Raw genomic sequence first — 20,997 nt, 5'->3', positions numbered from 1 at the left:
AGGTAAGTTTTCAAACTAACTTTAAATCTATTGAGGGAGTGTTCAGAGCAGAGGGCTACTAATGCATTCCAGAGGGAAGGGGCAAGGCAAAAAAAAAAAAAAAAAGGTATTCTACCTGGTCAGTGCTATGCGTGATTTGGAAATAGGTGGGACAAAGCCAGTAATCCAAAGCTGAGCACACGGATCTAGATGGAGTGTAGGGAGAGATCAAGGCAGAGAAGTAAGGCGGCATCTGTGTGCAGAAGGCCTTCTGTGTCGATGTTAAAATCTTATGGTGGATATGAAAGGATACCAGCAGCCAATGGTAGTGATGTAGAGATGGGGTAACATGGTCAAAGTGGCTGGCACAGATAAGAATTTGAATAGTGGTGTTACGTATAAGTTGTAATCTCTGCATGAGGTGGGCAGGGATAAATCCAGTTGCAATAGTCAAGCTTCAAAAAACAAGGGCACAGAAGAGTGTGGCAAGCAAATTCGTCAAAATATTGATGAAGAGAATGAATACGAGCCAGAAAGCTCGTTTTAATGACTGCTCCCACCTGCAGTTCAAAGGAAAGGGCAGAATCAAGTATCTCTCCCAAGTACTGAAAAGAAGAAATTAGAGAAACATGGGCTCCAAGTAGGGTAGGGATAGGATAGGGAAGACATTTATAACAGCTGGTGATCCAGGGCATGCAGGATTTTGCTGGATCGAGAACAAGGTCACGTGAAGAGAGCCAACTGATGGTTGAATTTATGCAGTCCTGAATAATTGAGAGGTCTGGGGCCAACAAGTCATGAGTAAAAGTCAGAAGTATGTTGTCTGCATTCACGTTCACCTTGACCAGAAAGTTGTGAATCAGAGTTGCCAAGGGGCTCAAGAATAGGTTAAAGAGGATCCGAACTGTAAGGATCACCACAAGGGAGAGGATTACAGTAGAAGTAGAGGAAGGAAGAACCACTGTAAAGTTTCTATCGGTAAGGTAGGAAGTAAACCAGTGATGAGCAGACCCTTGAATATTTGCTGCAGAGAGGCAGATAGAGGAAGCTAATGTTTGACTAGTTTAAGAGAAATGACCAATGAAATTTATCCAATCTCTAATGTGTTGAAGGGCAGTCTCTGTGCTGAAAGCAGGCTAGAAGCCTGAGTGGCAGGGGTGCACTCATTCCACCACCTGCTTCAACACTTGGATACCACTTTCTCAATAAGCTTAAGTAAAGTGATGTGGTAGCCGTGTTAGTCCACTTTTAAAGGTAATAAATAGAAATAAAACAAAAACAGAGAAAAGAAAATAAGTTTGATACCTTTTTATTGAACTTACATTTTTTGATTAGCTTTCAAAGGTTCAAATCAGCAAATGTTAATAAATATCGGTATATATAAGTGAAACACAAAAGCATTCCAGTGGTTTTATGGTAAGAATACTAAAAGGAAACTTTAAGATAATCCAGGAACGTAAGACCTTCAAAGTCAAAATGATTAAATATTTTGATACCCACCAGACAGGACTTAACAAAGATCTGGGTTTTCTAGTCTATTATGATCCATAAAATTCTACTGCTTTGTCACCCTCTTATCTACCACCCAGCCTCCCCCTGTTTTCACCTAACCCACCTACCCTCTTCCTGCGAGACTGTCGTTGGAATGCTTTCAAGTTTCACTTATGTATACTGATATTTATTAACATTTGCTTATTTCTGATCTGAAGAAGGGTTACCTTCGAAAGCTAATCAAAAAGTGTATTTAGTCCAATAAAAAAGGTTATCTTATTTTCTTTTCTATGTTTTTGTTTTATTTCTATTTATTATCAATAAGCTTAGAAAGATAGGGAAATTGGAAATAGGATGGTAATGGGACAACAAACTTGAGACTAGGTTGGTTTGTTTGACAATTGGGAAGCTTTGTGTTCCTTTATTTTGTCCACTATTGTCTGTGCATTTGAAGGGCAATTCAATAAACTAGGTACCTGATTTTATGCGCCCCTTGTGTATATAAATATGTAAAATACTAGCACTTAGATAAGCGTACATTAACCTGTGAAAGTGCCAGCATGCCACTTAATGACACGCCTAACTTACATAGCACACAAATGCAAGGGCAGTATATGCACAGGTTCCCACTTAACATGTATAACTTACATGTGTCCCTGCTGCATTTTATGCACCACAGTTATGCCAGCTCTATGGCTGGCGTTCTCTTTAGCTGTGTAAATGTTAGGCACACTGATAACTGGGTTACATTAGCATTCTGTAACAGAATTTGGGTGCCCAGATGCCATTTATAGAATAGGCTCCCATTGCACTTTCTCAGGGCCCCTGAATGGAAACACCTGGTTGTAAGAATTGTCCCCATAGGGAGCAGTTCTGTAACAGAGTGCCTCCAATTAGGTGCCTGGACTTCTCTGCCATGTCAGCCATTTTGAGCCTGTGGCTCAATTACTCATTCAGTATCACTGGTTAACAGTCGAATATAGAATCATTTATAAGGTTCTGAGGTTGCCCTTTTTTTTTTTTAAGAGCATGTTGAATTGGTTTCCCAGAATATCTGTCAGCACTTGTAATCCCTTATACACCTACTGGGGGTCCTGCAGTCCATAAATGGACCAGCATGTGGTGCTCCCAGGGCCTAAATCTGCATGACTGTCTCCTTTTACCTGGAACAGTCTCCCTTTATTCGGGGGTAGCTTTCATTTAAAACCTTTAAGGTTGCAGTAAAGACCTAGTTGTTCCAGCGAGCATTCCAACCTGGTTAAGGTCGTTTCCCAACTTTAGTTACTGTCATTTCCCTTCCTCTTCCCTCTCCCCACCTCTCCTCCCTCTCCCTTGTTCTTTCTCCATCTGTATTCTGCATGCGGTTTGTGTGACTTTACCTTTCCTGTCATGTATTTGGCATTCCTTTTCAATTTACTTTTTAGCCTGTACATCGCTCGTTTAGTAAATTTAATAAGCTATAAACTGGAAGGCACACATTAGCCTATATCAAGAAGTAGGTGCTTTTTTTTTTTTTTTAATATTGAAGACTAGCCTATTAATGCCCAATGTTTAGTTGCGCCCATGCCAGCCATAGAGCTGGTGTAAGTGCTCATGCCTAAGTGAGGTAGGAACGTGCATATCTTAACAATATTGTGTAAGTTATGTGCGTAAGTGGGGGCCTCACCTGTGTCCGCCCATGCTCCAACCCTGCATATGCCCCCTTGCAAATGTGCTCTGTTTAAGCATTTACACACGCAGGTTCACACATCTACGCATAAATGCTAGTATTCTAAACATTTGTGCATAAAATTCATAAGTACTGATATGTTCACATGTTATTGGTGCTGGCATGGAATATTAAGGTGTCTGGTACTAGATAAAATTATAATTTCTGAGCAGATTTGGTGTCCGGTGAGCTTGCGGTTTTAGAATACAGGTCAAACTAATGGGGACTTAAGGTAAACTGAAATCCACGAGAGACATATGTGTTAGGCGGTGAGAGTCTGATAGGTACGGATGGGGAGAGGGATCTTGGGGTGATAGTATCTGAGGATTTGAAGGCGACGAAACAGTGTGACAAAGCGGTGGCCATAGCTAGAAGGTTGTTAGGCTGTATAGAGAGAGGTGTGACCAGCAGAAGAAAGGGGGTGTTGATGCCCCTGTACAAGTCGTTGGTGAGGCCCCATCTGGAGTATTGTGCAGTTTTGGAGGCCGTATCTTACTAAGGATGTAAAAAGAATTGAAGCGGTGCAAAGAAAAGCTACGAGAATGGTATTGGATTTCTGTTACAAGACGTATGAGGAGAGACTTGCTGACCTAAACGTGTATACTCTGGCGGGAAGAAGAAATAGGGGCGATATGATACAGACGTTCAAATATTTGAGAGGTATTAATCTGCAAATGAACCTTTTCCGGAGATGCGAAGGCGGTAGAATGAGAGGACATGAAATGAGATTGAAGGGGGGCAGACACAAGAAAAATGTCCGGAAGTGTATTTTCACGGAGAGAGTAGTGGATGCTTGGAATGCCCTCCCGCAGGAGGTGGTGGAAATGAAAACCGGTAACTGAATTCAAACATGCGTGGGATAAACATAAAGGAATCCTGTTCAGAAGGAATGGATCCTCAGGAGCTTAGCCGAGATTGGGTGGCAGAGCCGGTGGTGGGAGGCGGGGATAGTGCTGGGCAGACATACGGTCTTTGCCGGGACTGATGGTTGGGAGGCGGGGATAGTGCTGGGCAGACTTATACGGTCTGTGCCGGGACTGGTGGTTGGGAGGCGGGGATAGTGCTGGGCAGACTTATACGGTCTGTGCCCTGAAGAGGACAGGTACAAATCAAGGTAGGGTATACACAAAAAGTAGCACATATGAGTTTATCTTGTTGGGCAGACTGGATGGACCGTGCAGGTCTTTTTCTACCGTCATCTACTATGTTACTATATGTTACTATGAACTTAGATTCCTCCCCCATCAAATAAGAATGGCGTTGCATTTCAACACGTTAAACTTGTTATGCTTTTAAAACAGGAGCAGAAAATGAATATTCATTTGAAATTGAGAGTTCTGTCTGGCTTTTCACAGTCAACAAATGAAAAATTAATATCACATTGGACTTCTTGAAATCAAAGTGAATCTTCTCTCTAGTATGTTATCAGACTGTAATGGTCAGGTGTTCCAATTTCCTTATTTCGAGCTGGAAGAACTCCAGACGGAGGAAGAGTGGCATTGATCCTGCCTTTCCCACATGTCTTAGTGGCAGTGACTACAGGAAGTCCGATGCAGCGTATGAAGCCTGTAGGTCAGAGATTTCCCTGCTTAATCATTGAAATTGTTTGTCTGCTCGCTGACAGTTTCTGTTAAACATCTACAGCAAAATGAAGGAAAGGAAGGGGGGGGAATGGGAATGTTGTTTACTGATTTGAGCTTTGCTATGAAAACTGCTCCTCATGGGTCAACTCTTGATCTAATTATCACAATTTATACAGCTCATACAAGATGTGTAGCACTTCACAGAGACTGTTAATAGACAGTTCTGTTCCTTGGAGCCTACAGTCTAGTTGTGATGGACAGGATGCACAAGAAAAGCAATTAAGGAGGATAATGGGCTCCACTGGAGGATTTTTTTTATAGAGTATAACCAAATGTATTTATGCATTTGGTGGGTTTTGTTAACCACCTTTTATGAAGATATTCACCCAAGGTGGTTTACAGCTTGAAATAAACTTCCAATTTTGTTAACAGCATAACCATAATAAAATGATCAAATATAAGCATAATCAGAGATAACAAATATAATCCAAAGGATGTTGAAATGGATTATTCTGTTGCTAAACAGAACATGCCCTAGTTTGCCTAGTTTAAATCATGTAATTTGTAAAGATTTGTTCCTGTCACTATAAATAACTTTACCCTTCGGGATTCTCTTGCTGATGATGATGTGTTGGGGGTAGTGTAGAATTCATGCATAGTTCAAACTTTGTTCACTGCTTCTATAGCTATATAAATTACTTTTCTCCATCCTATGGACTTCCTTAGCTTTCAGAAACACATCCAAGGTTCACACAGTTGACAAGAAAAGGCCTAAAATGCCCATGGGTTTCCATTCTACAGTACTTACCATTCAGTGCTTGTGTTGTTTAGATTTAGCTTAACTCATTTATAATTGTATCAAGGTGAGTTATGTTCAGGTTGGGTACAGCAGTGGCGTTCCTAGGGCGGCTGACACCCAGGGCGGATCGCTGATGCGCCCCCCCCCCCCCCCCCGGTGAAACAACACCTTCCCCCCCCCCAGCGAAATGACACCCCCCGGGTGCATTTTTACCTGCTGAGGGGGTGCAGCGCGCCTGTCGGCTTCGCTCGTTCCATGTTCCCTCTGCCCCGGAACAGGAAGTAACCTGTTTCGGGGCAGAGGGAGCATGGAATGAGCGGCGCCAACAGGCGCGTGGCACCCCCCCAGCGCCGTGCACCCGGGGCGGACCGCACCCACCGCCTCCCCCCCCCCCCCCAGGAACGCCACTGGGGTACAGTAGGCGTTTTCCTATCCTGTAAATCAGTGGTTCTCAACCAGTGTGTCAGGATACTCTGTGTCCCCAAGAAGTGGGAAGGATATGGCAAAAAATTTGGTATAAGACAGCAAGTTTGTGCTTTCCTTTATAACAATCTGTGTGTGCAACCTGAATTCCTCATTACTAGTCTGCTTCCTGGCTACCCTCCATTTGTTGCAAGTCTGTTCTCCCCAAGTTCTGTTTGCTACATAGTTTCTGAGTCACACATTGGCAGGTCTTTGTGTTGCTTCACAGTATTTAACAGTGGATGGATTTTGTGATGCTGTTACTGAGGTGACACCCAGAATTTTGATTATATATTTGTTTTGTACGAAAAGCAAGAAATCTGTTTCTGATGTACTGTGTACATTGTTTTGATATGGGATTGAATGGTAGACAAATTCACACTAAACTTACTGTCAACAATGAAATGTTTAGGAGTTATTTTGTTCAGCTGTGAATTTTAGTGTTTAGTGTGTCACACACACATGAGCGTTGCCATCAGGAGTGTCTCAAAAGAAAAAGCTTGAGACCCACTGCTCTAGAGGGTTTGCACTCTAAATTTGTATCTGGGACAATGAAAGATAAAACCCAATTTCCCCAAGGTCACAAGTTGCCTCAGCTGAATTTCTGCCTGGTCCCATCACCATGAGCATGGTAGCACAGTGAATTTCTTTGGCTGGGGAAAGAGAGCATCCTAATTCCCCACCATGTGTTCTGCCAGAAGCTTTCAAAGCAGTGGACCAGAGTTACACATGCACATAGTATCATTTGACCTAATGCCATGTGTTTTCATAGGTTAGGGAGGGGTAGATGCTGGTAGTGCACCTTGCTTTAGGTGTTAGTGTGGACACGCGGTGCAGCTCATGGTATCCCAATGAGCTTTCTGTCATTGCTAATGATGGTTTTTCACTTTTACATCTTGAGAATTGCTGTGTTCCAAAATGGCATAGGAACCCTTTCCCTTCATGGATAGCTTAATGTTTTGTTTTTTAAAACATGGTTAAAAGGAGAACCTAACAGCAGAACATATAGGACCAGATTCTATATAAGGCACCTAAAAAAATCCACGCGGTAAACATTTCTGTCTAAGCGTATTCTATAAGCGGCACCTAGTTTTAGGCACAGTATATAAAATATGCTTAGTTGGTATCCTGGCGTCTTAAAATTATGCGCCTCCATTTACACCAATGAAAATGTGGTGTAAATCCCTACACATAGATTAATTCACACTGACCATGTTCTATAATTACGGAAGTAAATTTTGGAACACCCACGTAAATATTTCCTGCCCATAGCCATGCCTCTTTTTAACTGTGCACATTAGAATTTAGGTGCAGTTCATTACGGAATACGCTTAACAAATTGTTTTGTGTAATTATTGCCAATTAGTGCTCATTAAGTGCTGTTATCAACGCTGATTAGCATGTTAAGCCAGTTAAGTTACACCCATTGCTATGGAATAAGCCTGGATTTCAATGTGGATCTCTAGGCGTGTTACATAGAATCCGACAGACAGTGTGCGCTGAACTAAAGTTTTTAAATGCACCCATTGTGCTCCATTCAGTGATGAACTCTGAGCAAATGCTCATAATCTGTGATAAATGTTAACCATTTCATCTTCTCTAATTGTACTGTTGTAATTTTACTGCATGCTTTCATTCATTCGGGATAACTTGTTCTCTATCTGTAGAGAAATCCTCATTATCAGAAGTCTTTTCTCTACAGCCACCTTATATCTACAAGTTTAGATCTGACAGCTTAAACTGCAGCAAATTAAACCAGTATGCCTCTCCTTTTTTGGTATCTAAAAACAATGTTTTATTTTTGGTTTCTTTCCCCACCGTCTCCAGTCATAAGTACATAAGTAATGCCATACTGGGAAAAGACCAAGGGTCCATCGAGCCCAGCATCCTGTCCACGACAGCGGCCAATCTAGGCCAAGGGCACCTGGCAAGCTTCCCAAACGTACAAACATTCTATACATGTTATTCCTGGAATTGTGGATTTTTCCCAAGTCCATTTAGTAGCAGTTTATGGACTTGTCATTTAGGAAACCGTCTAACCCCTTTTAAAACTCTGCCAAGCTAACCGCCTTCACCACTTTCTCCGGCAACGAATTCCAGAGTTTAATTATACGTTGGGTGAAGAAAACTTTTCTCCGATTTGTTTTAAATTTACTACACTGTAGTTTCATCGCATGCCTCCTAGTCCTAGTATTTTTGGAAAGCGTGAACAGATGCTTCACATCCACCTGTTCCACTCCACTCATTATTTTATATACCTCTATCATGTCTCCCCCTCAGCCGTCTCTTCTCCAAGCTGAATAGCCCTAGCCTCCTTAATCTTTCTTCATAGGGAAGTCATCCCATCCCCGCTATCATTTTAGTCGCCCTTCGCTGCACCTTTTCTAATTCTACTATATCTTTCTTGAGATGCGGCGACCAGAATTGAACACACTACTCAAGGTGCGGTCGCACCATGGAGCGATAAAACGGCATTATAACATCCTCACACCTGTTTTCCATACCTTTCCTAATAATACCCGACATTCTATTCGCTTTCCTAGTCGCAGCAGCACACTGAGCAGAAGGTTTCAGTGTATTATCGACGACACCAGATCCTTTTCTTGGTCCGTAACTTCTAACGTGGAACCTTGCATGACGTAGCTATAATTCGGGTTCTTTTTTCCCACATGCATCACCTTGCACTTGCTCACACTAAACGTCATCTGCCATTTAGCCTCCCAGTCTCGTAAGGTCCTCTTGTAATTTTTCACAATCCTGTCGCGATTTAACAACTTTGAATAACTTTGTGTCATCTGCAAATTTAATTACCTCGCTAGTTACTCCCATCTCTGAATCATTTATAAATATGTTAAAAAGCAGCGGTCCTAGCACAGACCCCTGAGGAACCCCACTAACTACCCTTCTCCATTGTGAATACTGACCATTTAACCCCACTCTGTTTCCTATCCTTCAACCAGTTTTTCATCCACAATAGGACATTTCCTCCTATCCCATGACCCTCCAATTTCCTCTGTAGCCTTTCATGAGGTACCTTGTCAAACGCCTTTTGAAAATCCAGATACACAATATCAACCGGTTCCCCTTTGTCCACATGTTTGTTTACTCCTGCAAAGAATTGACGTAAATTGGTCAGGCAAGATTTTCCCACACAAAAGCCGTGCTGACTTGGTCTCAGTAATCCATGTCCTCGGATGTGCTCTGTAATTTTGTTTTTAATAATAGCCTCTACCATTTTCCCCGGCACTGACGTCAGACTCACCGGTCTATAATTTCCCGGATCTCCCCTGGAGCCTTTTTAAAAAATCGGCGTTACATTGGCCACCCTCCAATCTTCCGGTACCATGCTCGATTTTAAGGATAAGTTGCATATCACTAGCAGTAGCTCCGCAAGCTCATTTTTCAGTTCTAGCAGTACTCTAGTACTCTATCAGTCCTGCTTATGTCTGCATCTGATGATCCAATCTGATGATCCAAGCTGGTCAGATGCCCTCACTAGAGGAAGACTTTGTTGTATTTTGTATTCTGTATAATATAGGTTTTGTATTATACTACCAGTCAGATTTGAATACAGTGGAGGTAGGGCATGCAAATCTGTGTCATGCATATTCATTGTGGGTATCCTAAAAACCTTACTGGCTAGGTGTGTCCCGAGGATGGGGTTGAGTGTGACATGTTCCTTGCAAGCAAGGAAGTGACGTACTCCTCACTGATCAGGAAATGACATCTGGGTTCCTCCAGGGGCTCTCCCCTTTATCCAAGGCTTCTAGCTGGGGAACTATCACCAATTAGTTTTCCTCTTCCTCCCAGCAAGAGGCGCTAGAGAGTTAGAAACTTTTTCCCAGAAAAAGAAGTCCATAGGGGAATTGTTGCTGCCTTTTCACTCAGAGTCAAGCTAGAGAGTCCCTTTTTCCCTTAGGGTAAGTTGTTCTCTGACCAGTGATTTGGTCCTCTCTTCTACTCAGTGATAAAAGGGTTCTTTCTTTTCTAGTTCATCTCTTTTCTTTCTCCCAATGAGAAGGAAGGAAGTCAATCATGCCCTTCATTTAAGATTGGGGGAAAACCATATGCAAATGAGTTCAGGTTCCTATATTCACTTCTCTGGTCCCCTACCAGGATCAGTCTAACTTTCCACACCTGTTTCCTGGCAGTATTTTTTTTTTTAAGCAGTCATTCAACAGTTTAGTGAAACAAAAAGGAAACTCTTTTTGTGTTTTCCCCAATGTATTTACTACAGTTCAGAATCTTTAAAAAAAAAATAAAAAAAAAAAATTAGGTAGCAAACCTCCTCAGATGGGACCTTGTGAATAATTTTGTTAAAGTTAGGAGTCCTCTCTCATGGTAAACCCAGGGCTCAAACACTGGCAGATCCAAAACCCTCTACTCCCAGTCTACAGGCTTATGCTGTATTGGGATCTGTCCCAATCTGCCAGCAAACAAAAACTTGAAAACACAAAAGTATTACTTCTTTCTTCATAGGGAGGGTTACCATATGTCCGGATTTACCCGGACATATCCTCTTTTTGAGGATATGTCCGGGCAACTGGGTGGGTTTTGCCAATCTGCCAGTTTGTCCAGAAATCCGGACAAACGGGTAGATTGCTAGCCTCCCCTCCCCTTACTACTGCCCTGGTGGTCTAGTGACCTCTTCCACCTTCGGGGCAGGAAAGAGCCCCTTCTTTCCTGCCCGGAGCGCTGCCCTGCATGCATCCTTCCTGTTCGTAATCTCAGCGCCGATTCAAAATGGCCGCAGGAAGTTGAAGTGACCTCATGAGACCTCAACTCTCGGCGGCCATTTTGAATCGGCGCCAAGATCATGAACAGGAAGGATGCATGCAGGGCAGGAAAGAGGGGGCTCTTCCTGCCCCGAAGAGGTCACTAGACCACCAGGGCAGTAGTAAGGTAAGAGGAGGGGGGTGACGGGGAGGGGGAGTGACGCGGTGTGTGACAGGGGGGAGGGGAAAATATGACAGGGGGCAGAGCGAGGGCGTCAAAGGGGGCGGGTGGTGTGTGTCAAAGGGGGTGGGGTGTGAAAGGGGGTGGGGCATGTCCTTTTTGGGGGACAAAATATGGTAACCCTATTCATAGGTTATTCACACAGTTCCTTTCTCTGAAGCACTTCTTAACTCTACCTTTATAGGAAGTTAAATGTATTGAACGTCTATCTCTTCCTCTGGGCTTTGGGTATCTGGTACACCTTCCTCATAGCCTTGAGCCTCCTCTGTTCTGGGCTATTCCTGGACCTCCATGGGCTCGCTCATTCCCCCCTTCTCTTCTGCTTCAGTGTGAGTCTTTATATGTTCCTACTCCTCTCTAGGAAGCCTCTCCCCTACCAGTCAGTACCACCAGGGTTTTTCTGGATTATTCCGCCCCCCTTCTGTCATCCCTCCCTCTTCTTGGCATAAGTGAGCCCCAGTGCCCTCTGCTGGGGAAACCCTTAATTTCAATTAATTTTCTTCGCTGACCTTGTTCCCTTGAAATAAGAGGGAAAGGAGGTGGGCCTCAGGAGGTTCCTCCTTTTGCTCCAGTTTCCCTCTTACAAGAGAGAGTCTGTATTAGCATAAACTGTGTGTTGGCTTTAGCCTATAAATTTGTAAGCTTTTCTCTGATTGGGCAAGAAATATGTTCTGGGAGATTTGCTTCTTTGTCTCAGGCCCTCCATTTTCAGTCATCAGCTTAAAAAAAAAAAAATCCAGAACAGCAGATATAGATGAATTAGAAAAGTTCAAAAAAAACATCTGTGTATCAAAAATCTTTAATATGTAAATCATTGATAAATGTCCAGTTAGCAAACACTTGTATAACTCTTGTAGGGTCCCAACACGGACCATGTATCGCTACCTGCTTTGTCAAGGATTAACCCAAGCAAAGTATTGCAACTTGCACAGCTTGAACTCGTCATATTTCTGCTTGCTACAACTTAGAACACTATACAGTGTTTAACTGGATATGGAAATACCTTTAAAACAAATAAGAGGAAAAATATTTTCACTCAACAGTTAAGATCTGGAAATCTTTGCCAGAGGAAGTAGTAACAGGGGTTAGCATAACTGGGCTTAAGAAGGTTCCTGGAGGAAAAGGCCATAGTCTGCAATAGGAGACATGGGGGAAGCCACTGCTTGCCTTGGGATTGGTAGCATAAAATGTTGCTACTGTTTTTTTTTTGTTTTGTTTTGTTACATTTGTACCCCGCGCTTTCCCACTCATGGCAGGCTCAATGTGGCTTACATGGGGCAATGGAGGGTTAAGTGACTTGCCCAGAGTCACAAGGAGCTGCCTATGCCGGGAATCGAACTCAGTTCCTCAGTTTCCCAGGACCAAAGTCCACCACCCCCACTAGGCCACTCCTTTGGGTTTCTGCCAGGTACTTATGACCTGGATTGGAAACAGGATACTGGGCTAGATGTACCATTTGGTCTGACCCGGTATGGCTATTATGTCCTTATGTAAGGAAATGGGAAAAGAGCTGTAACCTTTCAACACGACAGAGACAAGAAGAAGAAAAAAAAAAAAGAAAGTTGCCAATTAGCCCAAGGCCAGCAGTCCTAGGATTCAATTTAATTTAATGTCTGCATTTATAATCCGCTTAACCTTTAAGTTCAAGGTGGAGTACAGACCAGTTTAAAACTACATTATACAGTGGAATATTATAGCATATTCATGCATAGAACAAATTAGTGTACAATTAAACAGATTAAAGACAATCAAACAAATGTGTACATTTAAATTGAATAAAAATGATTGAAAATGCAAAAGTGATCACAAGGAGTTAGGAGTCTATATTCTTGATTGTATAAGAACATAAACATTTAAATGGCTTCTGCAATTGTAGGTTAAGGACAGTAGTGTCAATTGTATGGCAACTGTATTGCTTTTCCTAGGGATCAGTGGGATTGCTCTCATTGTTCTGTCTGTTCTATGGTTACTTCGTCTTGGTGTGTTCTTGTCATTTGTCTGGGATTCACTGGTTTTTGTCTAGGATTCATTGGTATCCCATAGTGTTTTTGAAAAAGCCATGTTTTCAAAAGTCGACGGAAGTTCATGTAGTGTAATATTAATCTGAGCTTTAGCGGTAATGAGTTCCACAGTTTTGCTCCTTTTCCTAACAGCATTGAGTTAAATGTACTTTTGAGATGACCTTGTTTGTTGGTGGGGGGGGGGGGGGGGGGGTTCTAGTCTGATGTCTGTTAACGATCTAAGAGATCTCCTTGGCTGATAAGTTCTTACAAACATTTGTAAGTATTCTGGGACAGTCCCATACAGGCATTTGAAAATCGTGGTAAGGAGGTTGAACTCCACTCTGGCCTTACAGGAGTCAGTGCAATTTAAGCAAGAATGGAGTAAATGGAGTAGTGGGTTCACACAATTTCCGTCTTCCAATTAGCTTGGCTACGACATTTTGTATTACCTTTAGTTTCCTCATAATTTAAGCAACAATGGAGTAGCGGGTTCACACCATTTCCCTCTTCCAATTAGCATGGCTGCAGCATTTTCTATTACCTATAGTTTCCTCATTAGTTTGGAAGGCCCAGATATATAATATATTGCAGTAGTCTATGATTGTTACAATCAAGGCTTGAACTATGATCTGAAATTGTGTTGTGTCTAGCAAAATGTTTGATATGGCGAAGGAGTTTCAATTTGCAGAAACATTTGTGTATCACGTTATTCATTTGCGTTGTCATGGTTGGGTGAGAGTCTATCCAGATACCTAACAGTTTCATCTCTGTTTTTATAGAGTTATTGTGGAACCTGCTAGCGTAGGTTGCTGGTTGAGTGGTTTGAGTGATTCATTCCCAATCCATATTATGTTGGTTTTGTCTGGGTTTACTTTCAGTTCACGGTCACACAACCATGCAAATAATGAGTCAAAGACCTCATTTATTACTGAGTGTGCCATGGTCAAATCTTTCTGAGGAGGAGGATAATGATGTCATTGGCATAAGAAAAGTATTTAACTCCATATAGCTTCAGAATTTTCCCCATCCCTCTGAGATAAAAGTTGAAGTGAATTGGGGACGGGGTGAGCCCTGTGGCACCCCACGTTTCATGGTCAGTACGCGAGATAGAGATTGTTGCCATTTGACCTGGACTGATCTGTGTTGCAAAAAACCTGTGGACCACCTTAGGACTTCCCTGGTGACTCCGACTTCCACTAGCATTCCTAGTAGGTAGTTGTAGTTCACCTGGTTGAAGGCAGCAGAAAGGTCTAGCTGCATTATGAAGATTTGTTGGTCCTCCTGAAGCAATACGTGGGTTTTCTGATAGGAACCCTGATATTAGTGTTTCCATGCTGAAATATGGGTGGAATCCTAATTGCATTGAGTCTAGAAGTTGATGTTGATCCATGTAGACATAGAATTATTTTACTACTATTTTCTCCATTTTTTTTTTGTTTGTTAGAGTAGGTATGTTGGCTACTGGAGGATAATTGTTTGGGATAGTTTTGGTTGAGTGATTCTTCCTTGGGGGGGGGGGGGGGTAGTACAATACCTCCTAGTTCCCTGGGAAAGGATCATGCATGTAGTTGCATCATATATATGTATTACTGCATGTATTTTAAGAGAGGCTCTGTCCGATCTTTTTTTAAAATACTATCAGAATTGGTCATATTCTGAACTGAACGTATTAATTCTGTTATCCTTGTTCTATCTAAAATGGCCTTCATAGCTCTAAAAGTGCTGCATCGGTTTCTTCCATGATTCTGCTCCTTCATACTTAAAATCGCAACTTCAGAACACAGAGATCATCTTCAAGACAGATCACCATTATCTACCCTTAATTTTATTTTCAACTTTGTTCCTGATAATCCTTGTGACCTTTATATGCAAGTCATTTTCTCTCCTGTTGCCTCAGGGTACACTCTTATGTAAGCTCTTCTGGGAAGGGACATCTTGTACCTCAATATGTATCATCACTGTAGAGTCCTGTGTTTGTCCGGTAGTACTTTAAAAAAAACCACTTTAAGCAATCTGTGGAAATCTTTCTTTTCCCAGCTGCAGAGCGGGATGTGTTTTGTTTGCTTTTGTGTTTTTGAACTTGTTTTCAATTTTTGTTTCAAAGAAATATATATATTTTTAACAACCAAATATTTTTTTTCATGAAGCTATTTCTTAGTATGATGCTTGGCAGAGCCCAGGGACTTTGTGCCACAATACAGTGCATCAACACATACTTGAATACAAATATTTGCATACTGCTTATTCGTGTAATTATGAGCAGTCCTAAATGATACATGAGCATTTTGCAGAAGGGCTTAGGTTCAGCAGTAGCCACACTAGTTTTCACTTGAGTGAGCTCTGTGTTTATGGTAAAGTCATGTGCTTCTGTTAAAAGTACTATATTTAGTCTATACAGAAATCAACAACTATTATTGGATGCCGCTAGGGTTTATCTGAATCCAAAAGCCACTGTGAGTAGAAGTTACTTTTGTAAATATGTCAGTTCCTATGTGCTCAAAGATAACGGTAAACTAGCAATTCAGCCTTGGGGGGTATGTGTAAAGATCTTCACTTCTAAAGGAAGATACATGAGTTTCTTATAGATCTTGAGCATCTTTGGACATACCCCTAGGCTGAATGGTTTACTGCTATTCTTGAAGTTCATAGCAATATGCCAAAAAAGTACAACAGATTTTATGCTGCTTTATCCCAGGAATAAGCAGTGGATTTTCCCAAGTTCATCTTAATAATGGCTTATGGACATTCCTTTTGGGAACGTTTCCAAACCTTTTTATTTTTAAACCCTGCTAAGCGAACTGCTTTTACCATAATTGTTAGAATGTTTCTGGCCTGCTTTATCGCTACAGGTTGCAGCTTTGCCCTGTTTCTGTTGTCAGCAGATCTCCTTTATCTGCCTCTTTCCTCTTTAAGTTAAAAGCAAACAAATGGACTAAAGACCATTTATAGACCCTCAGACTTTATTGAAGTTTGTTTTTCTATTGAACCAGAAAGCCAAAAGAACAAACAGCTTGAAGCACTTAGCCCAGCAGTAGAATGTTGTAGTAGACCAGTGGATAAGGATTTTGTATTAATCACTTGCCTTCTCTAAATCTGAGCCCAAGGAAAGTTACATTTTCAGATATAGTGGGTAGCTCTTTGTCCAGGTGGGCTTACAATCTAAATAGTGGAGGGTGAAATGTTCAGCGAAATAAAATGCTGCCTTGAAATATATAGGGATAAGTCTTTGGTGTGTTCCACATTTGCACAGTGAAAAACGTGCATGGTTTTTACTTAGTGTTTTGTATAGTGCACCTGAGTAGAGGGAGAGAAAATGGTGAGTGGAGGAAAGTGAGAAGCCTGCACTGCATCGGTCTGTAGTGAGGTGGTTGTCCACTTTTCAGTGAAGTGCACTCACCATGTGTTCTTCCCACCTCCTACCCCTAATCTCAAAAAAGTTGATTTTGGAAGACAAGTGGTAAAAGGATATCTAGTGATTGCAAGTCCTTACAAAAAGAATAACTTGCCGGTGAGAACTTTTCTCCATCAGTTCGAGACTTTCTTCCATGTGCTGTGCACCTGAATGTCTTTTGGATTCTGTTGAGCATACTAGAAAAAATTGTGGCAGAACCACAGGGTCTGATAATATCAATAAGTTGCACTATTGATAGGAGCAGGTTATCTAGTTAGGGGAAATTTGAGGCCTGCTTACTTGCCAAAGTACATTCTGAGTAAAGGGGTAAAAAAAGTTCTTTCCTGTCCCCAAGGACATATGATTACGATGTGTCTTTCTGTAGAAACATGTCAGTTTAGCTTGTGGTTTGAGTAGACCAGGTTAAAAACAGATATGTGAAAGACCTGTGTAATTTACATGCACCTTGGTTATTTTAATGGTTGCACCTCTTGCAACAGAGTTGCTCAATCTCTTGTGGAATCTGGTTAGAGTAGCCATGGATGGGCATACGTATAATATATTTCTGAGACCCATTCCTCCTTCAGCTCTAGGAATGTACAGTCTTGGCCTACACCAATTCTTACAGAATCATGGTAGAGTTTTCTTGTTCGCACATCTAATTTTTCAAGGTATTTAAGAGGCCAGTCCACAATTCTGTTGCAGTATATGCCATTGTTGTCCCATGTGATCTTCTGGCAGGTCCAAAGTGGCAGGAGGAGTTGGAGGCACCAGTGTTCTCTTTTTGCTTCTAGGCAGTCCGTATGGGGAGAGGGGCAGCAAAGGAGATGATGAAAATGAGAGAAGATAAGGAGGGCGAGAGGAGCATAAAATTCAATGCTAGGGGTAAAAGAATGAGAGGAAATGGGGGGATAGGATGTGTGCATGTGAAAGGAAAGTTGGCATGGTAGGGAGTTTGAGGAGAATCTGTTTTGAGGTGGGGAGTTATATGTGAGAATGAAGACATAGATTTGGGAAGGGTCCTCAGGTCCTGGATACTTGGTCTTCCCATATAAGCCTCCTTTCTCTTCACCATCTCCAATTCTTCCCCACATTTCAGTTTGTCTTTCTCTTCTTTGCTCTCCTTCTCCCATCTGTGACCTTTTTTGACTTCCTTTCCTCCTCTATCCCTACACCAATTCATTACCATTTGTTCTCTCCAGTAATCACTAGAATTCCCTTTCCCTCACTCTAACGAATTTTTAATAAAAGAAATACTGCTCAGATACAGGCCAGAAAGCAAACTGATTTGTATGAATATCATAAAATGTTTAATATGTGCTACAGAATTTAACACGAAGTTGCTGTGGGAAACTGAGGGCTGTGTTTCGTGCCTGCTGTTCTCTATTTGAACCTTTCAGCAGCTGAGGCCTAGTAGTTACACCACATTGTGTATAAAAGCCAAAAATAGGCCCACCGATTACATAAATACCAGATGGTAAAAATGAAGCAAGACCAGTATACCTGCACACACTCACTGATCTGTCAAATGTTGTGAACATTTTTAAAAAGAGGTTTCCAGTTTATATATATATATTTTTTTTCAAATGTTTAAAAACCTTTTTTTCTTCTCTTGAACATTTTTACATTTAATAGAGTGGTTGATTGGGTGTATGCAATATATTGGTCTCATTTCAGTAGTTAGATGTGCCACCTCATCATCATCTTTAAAAATAACCAAAACAAAAAAAAAGCCCACTCTAAGTGTTAAGTATCCCATCCTTAAGGGAGTGATGCACCAGAATGATGACTCTTCTTAAACCCATTTGTCAGAAGGCCTATCTCATCCTCTTTATGTGTATCCAAGCATATTGCTTGTTTTTTCTCTTCATGGGAAGACTTCAAGACTAGAAGACTACTTTAATTTGTGAGAAACGAGCCTACCTAGGTTGTGCAGTGGTATCTGGGAATGGCGAGTACCAACCAGGAGTAATTTTCTGCTGCCAGAGGAAGTATGAAAACCTCTTAAAAAAAAAAAAAAAAAATAATAACTTTTCCCCAAGGAGATATCAAAACACATTCTTTATTTCCCATGGACAGAGCATGAGCTCTGATTTAATGTACGAGGATGTCGAGGTGATTGTGGCAATTGTGTTTATTTCTCTCTGCTGCGGTTCTTAAGACAAAAAGATCAAACTTGGGGATACAATTTAAAAGAGCAATGAAATTTCACACCTACTGGTTGTGGAGCTAAAGAGGAAATACTGCAAGAAGCCATCATAAATATCTCCTGTGTCTTCCTAGCTCGGTCATAAAATAAGGTGCCGAAGTTCAAACATCAGATGCAGAAACATGAAGACACAGGAAGTGGGATTTGACAGGATCAAATTATAAACAGTAGAGAAGAAAAATAGTACTTATCGTTTATTGGAATTTAATATACCGTTCCTCGTTGAAACATTGAAACGGTGTACAGGAGAAAATACAAAATAAGGAAAAGAACTCTGTAGTAATGATAGGAAAGAACTCAGTCACACAAGCCACAAATATATATACACTCATACCTCAAATAATAATACAATCTGTTTAACCATAAGAAAGGAACAACAACACTCAAAGTACATCTATATGCAGAGCATAATAAAATTAAAATAACCCCCCCCCCCCCACACACACACACACAAATCACTGCAGTAAAATTACATAGAAATCAATGTAATTTAGTGTATGCATAAGCAGCCTGACTGTGTGTGCATGGATCTAAATGAATCAATAGAAAAAAAAATTCCCATAGATAAAAACCAGTAAAAATGTAGTGAGTACAAAACTACTAAATGTTATATAATGTGAAGAGAAGGCCTCGGTGTCAATTACGAAACGTACCGTAAGCCAATTGCTCAGCTGCAATGCTCTGTGTTGTGAACAGTTTCATTTCAAGTTCTCACAACCACACTATCACAGGGCTTCTCATATGTGGCCTAGTGGTTAGAGCACCGGTCTTGAAATCCAGAGGTGGCCGGTTCAAATCCCACTGCTGCTCCTTGTGATCTTGGGCAAGTCACTTAACCCTCCATTGCCTCAGGTACAAACTTAGATTGTGAGCTCTCCTGGGACAGAGAAATATCCAGTGTACCTGAATGTAACTTGCCTTGAGCTACTACTGAAAAAGGTGTGAGCAAAATCCAAATAAATAAAAAAAATAAATAAATGTTAAGTGTTACAACCAACGTAACTTAAACTCATGTGTAAGAAATAATAATGATGATTTTGTTTTTCAATTGTAGTTTTAACACACCCAATAACACTGTCACTGAAAGCTAAAAAAAAAAAAAAAAAAAAAATAGCTCAGTCCTTCTCAAATAGCAAGCAATCGTACAAATTCACAGTTCATTAAACCGGGTGCCAAAAAGTCAATTAAATAGGGTGCACTTATCTTGAAGTGTCTTCCCAAACTTCCTTAACATGACGCACCAACCTGTTCGACAGAGCTCCTTTCCAGAGAAGAAAAGATCTTCTTCAGGAACCTGTTACTTGGCTCCCTTGCGGAACAGCACTTTCCGAGTAGTTGTCGACATGGCGTAAATGGAGGAGGTAGTGGGCAGTACCCCACGCACTCAGAAATGCACTTCCTGTGATGGTCACTTCTACAAACTAAACTTTATACAATGGTATTCCATTCATTGTTGTCGTTAAGATCACCTGCTTTGACAAGTTTCCAATTCAAATTTGCAAAATTGTTCTCTTAGTTGAATCCTTTGAAATGATGCAGTGAATTTGCAGTGTATATGGAAGGATTTGGTATTTTTTAAAAGGTCAATGCATGACAAATGGTTTGTAAACTACACATACAAAGATGCCAGGGTGAAATTAGAATCGGCGGGAAACCTGGGTAGGAGAATTTGTTTCCAGGGGAGGAAAGAGGGGAGGGACTCTGACTAATCAGCCCTTCAAATCTGAGCTGGCTGGTGGAGTGGAAATAATAAGGTATAGGCAAAGTAAATGACATCTGATGATCGGCTCAGATTAATGTATTGTGACAGTTGTCCTATTTGTTATTACATTGTGGTATTTTATTTGGTTTGTTTGTCACCTGTTTGTTTTTATTTATTGGGATTTATTAACTGCCTTTATGAAGAGATTCATCCACGGTGGCCTACAGTAGCTGTGTCTAAGTTTATTGTTATTTGTTGAATTTTGTGTTAACATTGTGTGTGTGAGGTTGTAACTTGCCTAAAACAATGGATAAATGACATATACATTTTATGAATAAGTACATAAGGTCTGTACAACCTTTCATGGAGACTTTTCATTATGCTTGTGCTCTATGTATAATTATTTTTGGTACATTGGGCATTAAGACCCAATATATCATGCAGAAAGAAAAATGTTAGCCATGCCAACTTCAGCCTGCCTTTTATTACATGGGTCACTTCATAATGTTAGTGCTAAAATGCTAGTCACAAATATATTTACTGCAAATAAATGGTAATTGCCTACAACTTATTGTAGATATTTCTTTCTATATTGAAGTAGACTAACGCCACATTACTTTTATCATGCTCGAAACTGACTGTGTGACGCATGTCCAGAGTGGCCAATCTGAAGGGAGTTCAACACCTAAGCTAAATGTTCTCCTGCCTTATCAC

General features: G+C 41.1%; 1 protein-coding gene across 1 annotated transcript in view; it reads left to right on the top strand.

Annotated features, from left to right (window-relative positions):
* PLXNB2 (plexin B2) overlaps window positions 1-20,997 on the top strand; it is a 519,469-nt gene that overhangs the window by 272,932 nt on the left and 225,540 nt on the right. The window lies entirely within an intron of this gene.

The sequence above is a fragment of the Microcaecilia unicolor genome, chromosome 10 (assembly GCF_901765095.1).
Source record: "Microcaecilia unicolor chromosome 10, aMicUni1.1, whole genome shotgun sequence".
NCBI lineage: Eukaryota > Metazoa > Chordata > Amphibia > Gymnophiona > Siphonopidae > Microcaecilia > Microcaecilia unicolor.
The sequence above is the reverse complement of the archived record's forward strand: the minus strand, read 5'-3'. Positions and strand labels throughout refer to the sequence as shown.